General features: G+C 32.0%; 1 long non-coding RNA gene across 3 annotated transcripts; it reads left to right on the forward strand.

Moving 5' to 3' along the window:
* Positions 1–972: 972 nt before the first annotated feature.
* On the forward strand, positions 973–5,239 carry LOC106300404. Of its 3 annotated transcripts, none has more exons than XR_001262009.1 (7): positions 973–2,094; positions 2,202–2,307; positions 2,400–2,616; positions 2,751–2,839; positions 2,942–3,375; positions 4,423–4,867; positions 4,966–5,239. It is a non-coding gene; the product is annotated as an uncharacterized LOC106300404 (long non-coding RNA). The 3 variants fall into 3 exon arrangements; XR_001262008.1 differs by having other exon boundaries at positions 4,580–4,867; XR_001262007.1 differs by having other exon boundaries at positions 2,942–4,867.
* Positions 5,240–8,650: the final 3,411 nt, after the last annotated feature.

The following is an 8,650-nucleotide window of genomic DNA, read 5'->3' on the forward strand; positions in this document are numbered from 1 at the left end:
TATTTTATTTATTGACAAATTTATTTACTGTTTAAGAATAATTAATAATATTTAAATTTAAAATTATAAACAATATAATCATTAAAATAATTTCCGAATTTTAATATTTTTAAACTTTAATAATTGATAAATAATAAATAATTGAAATCAATTATTTTAATTGATGTTAACACTAACATCATTTTTTTTAAAACTGATGTAAGTTTGAGTATCATTTTTGCAATTGATACATATTTAACATCACTTAAAAATTGATGCAAATATTCAAATTTTTAACATCAATTATTAATAAAATGATGTAAATTATTTGCATCACCACTTTCAGAGTCATTTATATAAATGATACAAATTTCTTTTACATCATTTATAAGTGATTCAAAAATATAAAATAAATAATGTTAAATCATCTTTTTTTTTGTAGTGCTACAATAACCCTAGCAAGTATTGAGATGAAACAAGAACTCTGTCCACGACGCGGAGGCAATGCCCCTAGTGTTTCTAATGATTAGGAAGGTTTAGATCCGTAAGAGCAAATAACACAATGGCAGATAAATTTATACCGAGGTGTTCGAAAAAAAAATTCTACTATGATTTATGTTGATTATGTTCTACCAATTTGACTTTTTGAATTGGTGTCTTATTCAAATTATTATAATTATTGTTGGCAGAAATTAAATAAATACATCTTCTAATGCAAGACCAAGAATTATATAATATTTAATCAGTATTCCAATTCATTATTAATAGTTTTTATTTTTTGATAGAAACTATTTTTGTCATTGTAAAACTTACATGAAAAATTAGGAAGACATTGTCCAGTAGTATTTTAGATTTGATCTAAATAAAGTTAGTAATCATTTTGACCAATGCCTAAGAAAAGACAACTGAAACATTCTAAGAAAATTCTTAAATTAGGAATTCACTATATATAGAAGTTTGCTTTTACATATAAATACGTTAGTTAGTCTAAAACTGCTAAAAAGAAGCAAAAACAAGAACCATTTAAGATCTAATCAAACCATGGCTATCGAAAAGAGAACCATGATTGCCTCCTTCATCGTCGTTATGATGATGGTAATGATGATCATGACCGAAGTCGAGGCCAGGAACCATGTTTCAGTCAAGCCGCCGCCTCCAAAGAAGAGGTTTATCTTTTTCTAAATCGATGGCTCATAAAGTTTATGAGAAAATAAATGGTTCTTACAATGAGGAGCTTCAAGCATGGTTAAACTAAATTATTATATTATCATTTTTCATCCGCCTACATATATGTTTAGTTGTGGATGGTTTACTTATACAAAAGAATATTTTATATGTGAATGAAATGTATACTAGTTTCATATTGCATACATGAGATTTTTATTCATGAATCTCTCTAAATATTAACAAAAATGTTCACTTATTTATTCTTTTATAGATATCCTTAGTTAATATTACTAAATTTGTGTTATCATGTGAGATTTAGTTACGGAATTGTGGTTCATTTCATTGTAATTTCGGTGATGTATAACAACAACGCGAGGTAGAAGGCTGAAAATTACGGGAAATGGCCTATTATGATCTTTTTTTTTTTTTCGTAAAAAGGCTTTCATATTAAACTAGCAAGAAAGAAATAAAAAACATACAGACCTAGGCCAGAGTATTATGGGCTGAACCCAGAGTTATAATATAGAGAGACACATATCATTGGAACCCAAAAAGCCCATAGTGATTTGCGAGAACAGAGAGGCAGATTAGTCGGATGTCTGTAGTGGAGAATTCATGATCACCTTGTCCTGATTAGGATCGGAGGAACCAAAGTTGCATCATCGCAGAAGAGGCACGAGGATTCTTACAACGGAAGCTCAATAGACGGTGCCTTATCTGTTTATCAATTGTGGAGATGATAGTGTCGGACGATTTGAAAGTTTGGTGATGAAGCCTTGAGTTACGCTCTCGCCAGATCCAGTAGATGGTGGCTTGCGCCGCAAGAAGAGTTAGGCGGTTGAGATCCCTGTTTGTCCCCAGTGATTGCAGTTGCTGTAGCGTCCCGTCCCAAGTGAGAAGTGGTTGTAGTTGACATCTCTCAGCTATCACTCGCCATACCCTAGCAGTGTAAGTACATACAAAAAACAGATGATTTCTACTCTCATGAGAAGCATTGCAGAGTAAACAATTAGGATTAACTTGAATTCCCCATCTAATCAATCTATCTTTCGTAGGGCATCGATCAAGCAACACCAGCCAGGTTAGGAAGCTTTGACGGGGGATACCATAAGAGGACCAGACCACCTTCGACCATGGTACTAACGGTTGTGGCCCCTTCAGGTAGGTGTAGATCTCTCCCATGTTATACCTGCTTCTTAGTCTTCCTTCCACTTCCCACTCATAGTAGTCATCACTATCCACCAATGTTACAGTTGTTAGGTGAATCTGCAGCGCGAGTTGATCCTCTGTACGAGCTGGAGGGAGTAACCACCGGTCGTTACAGTGTAGGGAAGCTACTGTCGCCGAATGAGGGATGCCTAGCCTTGAGGATCTTGTGTTTAAGAAATTGCTGAGGTTCCCAAATGGTGACCAATTATCAACCCAAAAAGCTGTTGTTGCTCCATTACCTAAACGTCTCCTGAGAAGAGGGTAAACTAGCTCTCTCGCTTTGATTAACTTGTTTACCAACCAAGAGAAAGTGTTGCTCGGCCTAACTGTCCAATAGTTGCTCAATTCCCCTTTTAAGATAACCTCCTTAAACCAACACACCCACACTGAATCAGGTCTAAAGAAGAGTAACCAGATGAGCTTTAGGATGCAAGCAACATTCCAGCTGTGAAGATCCTTTACTCCTAGTCCTCCTTGTTCCTTGGTAAGAGTTACCGTGTCCCATCCCACTCTCGCTGAGTTGTTGCCTTCACTCCTTCCTTTCCATAAGAACAGGCTACATAGCGAATTAATCTTGTTGATGCAGGCTTTCGGGAGTATGAAAGTGGAGCACCAGAACGTTGAGACTCCGGCTATGACAGTCTTTATGAGAAGAAGACGTCCTGCAAAAGATAAGGCCTTTGCTGACCAGGATGAAAACCGCTTTTTGATCTGCTGCAAAAGGGGCTCACAGTTCTGCAGGTTGACCTTTTTCGTACACAATGGCACACCCAGATACCTCATTGGAAGTGCTCCACAGGGCATTCCCGTAGACGCTTGTATTGCAGAGATTTCTGGTGCAGAGAGACCAGAAGCAAAGAAAGACGACTTTTGTAGGCTCACTGCTAGGCCGGAGCGTTTCTCGAACTCATGCAGGATTTGAAGGACTTTTTGCACTGATTCAATGGATCCGTCTATGAAGATCAGCAGGTCATCCGCGAACGAGAGATGAGTTAACCTTGTCTTCCTGCACTGATGATGGTAAGAAAGGCTTCCTGCTCTTGCTTCCCTGTCTAACAACATTGATAAGTAGTTCATAGCGATGACAAAAAGGTAGGGTGATAGAGGATCTCCCTGCCGCAAGCCTCTTTTTCCTTTGAAGTAGCCATTTACGGTACCATTATAACCAACCATATAAAAATAATCTTAACAAATTTTATGATCTTAACAAATTTTATCGTGCCTTATACGATCCAAACAAAAATAATCTTGTTAAATACGATTTCAATCTGATTATAGTTCAAATAATCTATCTAATTTTTTAAAATATACCTACATTTACATTAATAACGGAAAATAATCAACCGTTAATTCGACTGGCTACATCTGACATGGAGATCTTGTACCGCTATTAGTTAAAACTATGTTGCTTTAATTTTTTTAAAAGCTAAATTTTGCACTGACGGGCTTGGAGAATTTAAAAGATCATTAAGGCTTTGCGTATGGGAATGCTTCTTGCATAATCAAGTTAGTGTTGTTTAGGCATCATTACAGATGAATAGAACAATCATATGTTTGATGTATTGCAAAAGGGTCCATGTCGTACCTAAAGATTATCTTCCATCAAGTAGACATGTTTCTGATTTGTGACCTTCACATTTATTTAATTATGAACGCATATGCTACCAAACATTCTTGTTTTCCTTTGATATATTGTATTTTTTTTTGGGTGCAAATGTTAAGTGATATATTGTATATTGTCTTATCATTTGCATTCTTGCAATTTTTACAAAGTAATCCCCTTCTAACTTATTTCAAAAACAAGGTAACAAAAGGGTAGAAAAACCATTACAGATTAACAGTTCAAGTTTTATATACGAGAAGTTGTAGGTTGAAAGATTTACAGGTCAGAAAAAGTCATGGCAATTGTATCTGCTGTTGTTAGGTTAATCTAACTAGGATCCACTTTTGACTTGTTCATTTCCATCGAATCTACTTTCAACACAATTTTGATTCACATGATCTGCATTGTTACCCTTAGCTACTCCAAAACCACAATTCTGTACATATCTTATATAAGATGTACAGTGATCAGGTGAATCTGATCTTGCTTTCTGATCCATCTCTGAGCATTTCAAATGGGGAAGAAAGGCCATTTTTCCGTTGTAACATCAAAATGGTAAAACTATTATTACATATTCATCACGTTTACGATTGTTACGTGCTGTGTGTTCATGAGAATTAGGTCCGAGCAAGAGGTGTGGATTAAACGACGAAGCATGTGAGAGTTGAAACTTATACATTACTGACGGTTACTATGGTCTACTGGTGGTTGGTCCTGAAGGAAGAGTCGCTAAGCCTTTAGCTACTCATGTAGAAGGAAAGCCTATACCCTTTGCCAACGATCTTGACATCCATACAAATGGCTCCATCTTCTTCACCGACACGAGCAAAAGACATGACAGAGCATAGTCAAAAAGCCTCATGCTTACCGTTAGTATGATATACGAGTTAGACTTTGAACCAATTGCAGGTATAATAAGATAAACAAACAACCCATAATATTCGAGAGAAGACTAGTTTAAGACCATGTATATATATATAGACTCAGTGTTTTGATTGCCAATACAGATGAATCTGCTTGGGAGTAACTAATGATTAATGACCCTTGGGAGTGAAGTGAGGGAGGTTGAAGGGAAGCTTTGGATTGGAAAATTGGCTCATAATCGTATTGCAACTTTGTCTTATCGTTTAACAATCAACTAGTGAACAATATAAAAGTGTAGTTCGTATCTCTTTGTAACTTACTATCTCTGTTTTGATTTTGAGTACATCGGGCTGCTGTGTTTATCTTTTGTTGATGTGTGCATAAGATTAATATTGAATTTTTCTTTTGTTGCAATCATTGACGTGTGTCTATAAGAGTATGATGCTTTGTCTGATTGACCATACATGTACGTCATAGCAAAAGACAAATCCAAGTCTTGAAATTGAAAAGTCAACGCAGGTTGCATTAACAACTTCAAGAGATCTTCAAAGGTTTTGAACACTCAAACCTGAAATAATTAAGTGTCAATAAACACACTCTCACATTTTCAATATTACATAACTGAGCCATATATACATTACCAGTGGATATACACACACACATGCTTCCTTACAAGTCCACAAACAACTTAAGAACACGGATGCTAAGACCCTTATGATACACTACGTTGCACGGAAGCTTCATCGGACGTCCGCTTCCCGCTTCGGAACCGGAATCGGAATCGGAACCTTGTGGAAGCTTGCGGAATCTCGCTTCCAAAACGTTTCTAAAATATTCTCTTTAAAAACATGTTGGAAGCTTACGATTCTGTTTTGGAATCATGCTTCCGTTTTAAAAAAAATGCAATGTATATCAATAAAATATAAAACCATAGTTTTAATCTATATAAAATAAAAAATAATAATAGTACTAAATATTCAGTTATAAATATACAAAAAATAATACTATAAATTATCTTTATGCATTGAGATTTTTTATTAAAGATATAGCACATATTGAAATATATTTTGTCAATTATTTATGAAGTATTGAAAATAATTAATATAATATTTTTTTGTAAACTTAATTCATGTGTATTTTTAAAGTTTTAATATAAAATCATTTCAAAATTATTATAAATGAATAAATGCTTTATTTCAAATTTAAATCATATAATTTTTAGAACTAATTTTTTAAAAAAATTATATATATATACATATATATTTATATTTATATATGGATATACGCTTCCAACACGTACCCGCTTCCTAATATTTTTAAAAATCTCGCTTCTGCGCTTCTTTACGCTTCCGCTTCCACGTACCCGCTTCCGTTTCCATGTAACATAGATGATACATAAGTACATAGACAAACTTTCATATAATTAACCAAGACTCACTTTGCAAAATCTAAAAAGTATGTTCTGATATAAGACTTTGTAATTGATTGATATCAGCTAGCAAGTGTGTAATGTACCTATCACACACACAAAAACGTGAGGGCAAAAGAGAGGGGAGATAAAGAACCAGGAGGTATGGATCTATATTTTCAGTTTTTGTGTCTCTTGTAAACGTATGGAAGTTGAGGGAGATTGGGAACCCGACAAACCTTGGTGTGTAAGCATATCCACACATGACAGGTTCCCATAAGCTTCCTCTAAGCATGCTAACATGCCTCGTTACCCCTTCGTTATCATTTGTCAAGATGGTAACATACTTTTAAATTTATAACAAAAATTAAATTTTCAAAACTATTTTATATTCCCTATCAGTCAGACACTTTTCACATATATTAAGAAAATGATTGAAATACATTTATGTTTTCATTAATTACATCTAACTGATTAATATTATTTGAGATAAATAAGTTTATTTATTAGATCAATGCATTTTGCAATTAATATTCAGCTATGAGTAGGTAAAAATTACATTGGAATTATAAAACGACACTTTTATGTAATAAAAAAGTGCTAACTCTTTAAAAGCAGATGGAGTAATAATGTTCAATAATCTTGACGTATATATTTGATAGCTAAACTATATGAAATTATCCTCAAATCTTAGTTTAAAGAGACGAAATCGGTTCTTTATATTTTGCATTAAATTTATTTTAAATACAATTACGACAACATACACTAAAATTAAATATTACAAACATTATATAAAATTATGAAATAACTAAATTGAACAACACTAGAATTTAATAAATTTAAGAAAAAATACTTAATCCAATAATAGGGAAGCTTTGGATTGGAACATGGCTCATAACCATATTGCCTTGAGACTAATCCATCTCCCTTTGAACAAATATCTCAGTTTTTATTAGAGTCCAATGGACTGCTGTTTGTCTATTTGTTGATGTTTTGTGAACCGATGCAGAAGATAGCAATTGAAGTTTTTTTTGTTGCAGTCATTGGCATCACATGGCAAATAGCAAAATACAAAACCCAAGTGTTAAAATTGGAAAGAGAAGAGTCTGAATCATATTTAATTCAAAAGGTAAACAAAAACAAAGTATCCCAAGCCAAAGGTAATGTATAACTTCAACGCTGGTGGCATTGACATAGAGCCCTGAGTTAAGAGATCTTCAAAGATCTTGAACACTCAAACCTGAAATAAAGAAGTTCCAATAAATAAACTCCACATTTTCGAGTTTACTTTTTTTTTTTTTTGTAAAAGATCCGGATAAACTCCACATTTTCGAATAACAAATATTTAATGGAATTAGGAAATTGCTAAATTAAATAAACATTAGAATTTAAAGGATTTTAAAAGAACTAGTGGTTTGCCCGGGCTACGCCCGGGATTTTTCATTTCATAATTTTAATATTTTTTTTACTTTTTATTTAATACATATATATATATGTTGGAATTGATTATAAAAGTAATTTAGTATACAAATTTGATTTTTTTTCTTCGTGTTTTATTATATAAAATTGTGAATTGATACAGTAAAACCTCTATAAATTAATAATGTTGAGAGTTTGAAATTTTATTAATTTATAGAGATATTAATTTACAAAATTTTCCTTATTTATATTTCTTATTTTAAGATATATTTATTTTAAGATAAATATTTTTTTTGATTTTAGTGTATAGACATTAATTGTTATTTTTTGAAATTTGACATTTATATTAATTTTATTATATTATTTGGTGTGTATAATATATATTGCATATAATTTAAATGTGGATTTAGATATAATATTACTAAATCTCATCAAAAATATATTAGTTGTTAAGAAAATATAAAGATAATTCATTGTGAATATAAAATAAACAATATAATAATAGGTTCTTACTTATATGAAATACATATACATATAAATTATTAATTTATATTTTTAATGGGACCATATATATACATAGAATTTTTTAAAAATTATTATTTTATTATTTTATCGATTTATGTCAAATTTTGAACCGGTCCAAATTGGGACTGGCGAAATTTATTAATTGATAGAGATTATTAATTTATCGAGTATTGATTTATAGAGGTTTTACTGTAGTATGTGTTAAAAATTAATCAAACATTAATTTTAATCTAAGTACTTTTTATTCTTGATTATGTAGGTTTCTATGTAATCAGTTTACCAGTCTAGCAAAAAAAAAAATTCATAATCAGATTTACCAGCCTAATTTAATTTATATAGTATGCAATCTTGGTTTGATATAAATATCTTTTTCATTAGTCTGAAAAAAAAAAATTCTCTTGCTAGATTATTACGTAGAAAAATGGTTAGCATGATTTTAGATAAACAGATAATTTAAAATTCATTTTCATTCCAAA

The sequence above is a fragment of the Brassica oleracea genome, chromosome C6, assembly GCF_000695525.1.
Source record: "Brassica oleracea var. oleracea cultivar TO1000 chromosome C6, BOL, whole genome shotgun sequence".
NCBI classification, from domain to species: Eukaryota; Viridiplantae; Streptophyta; class Magnoliopsida; order Brassicales; family Brassicaceae; genus Brassica; species Brassica oleracea.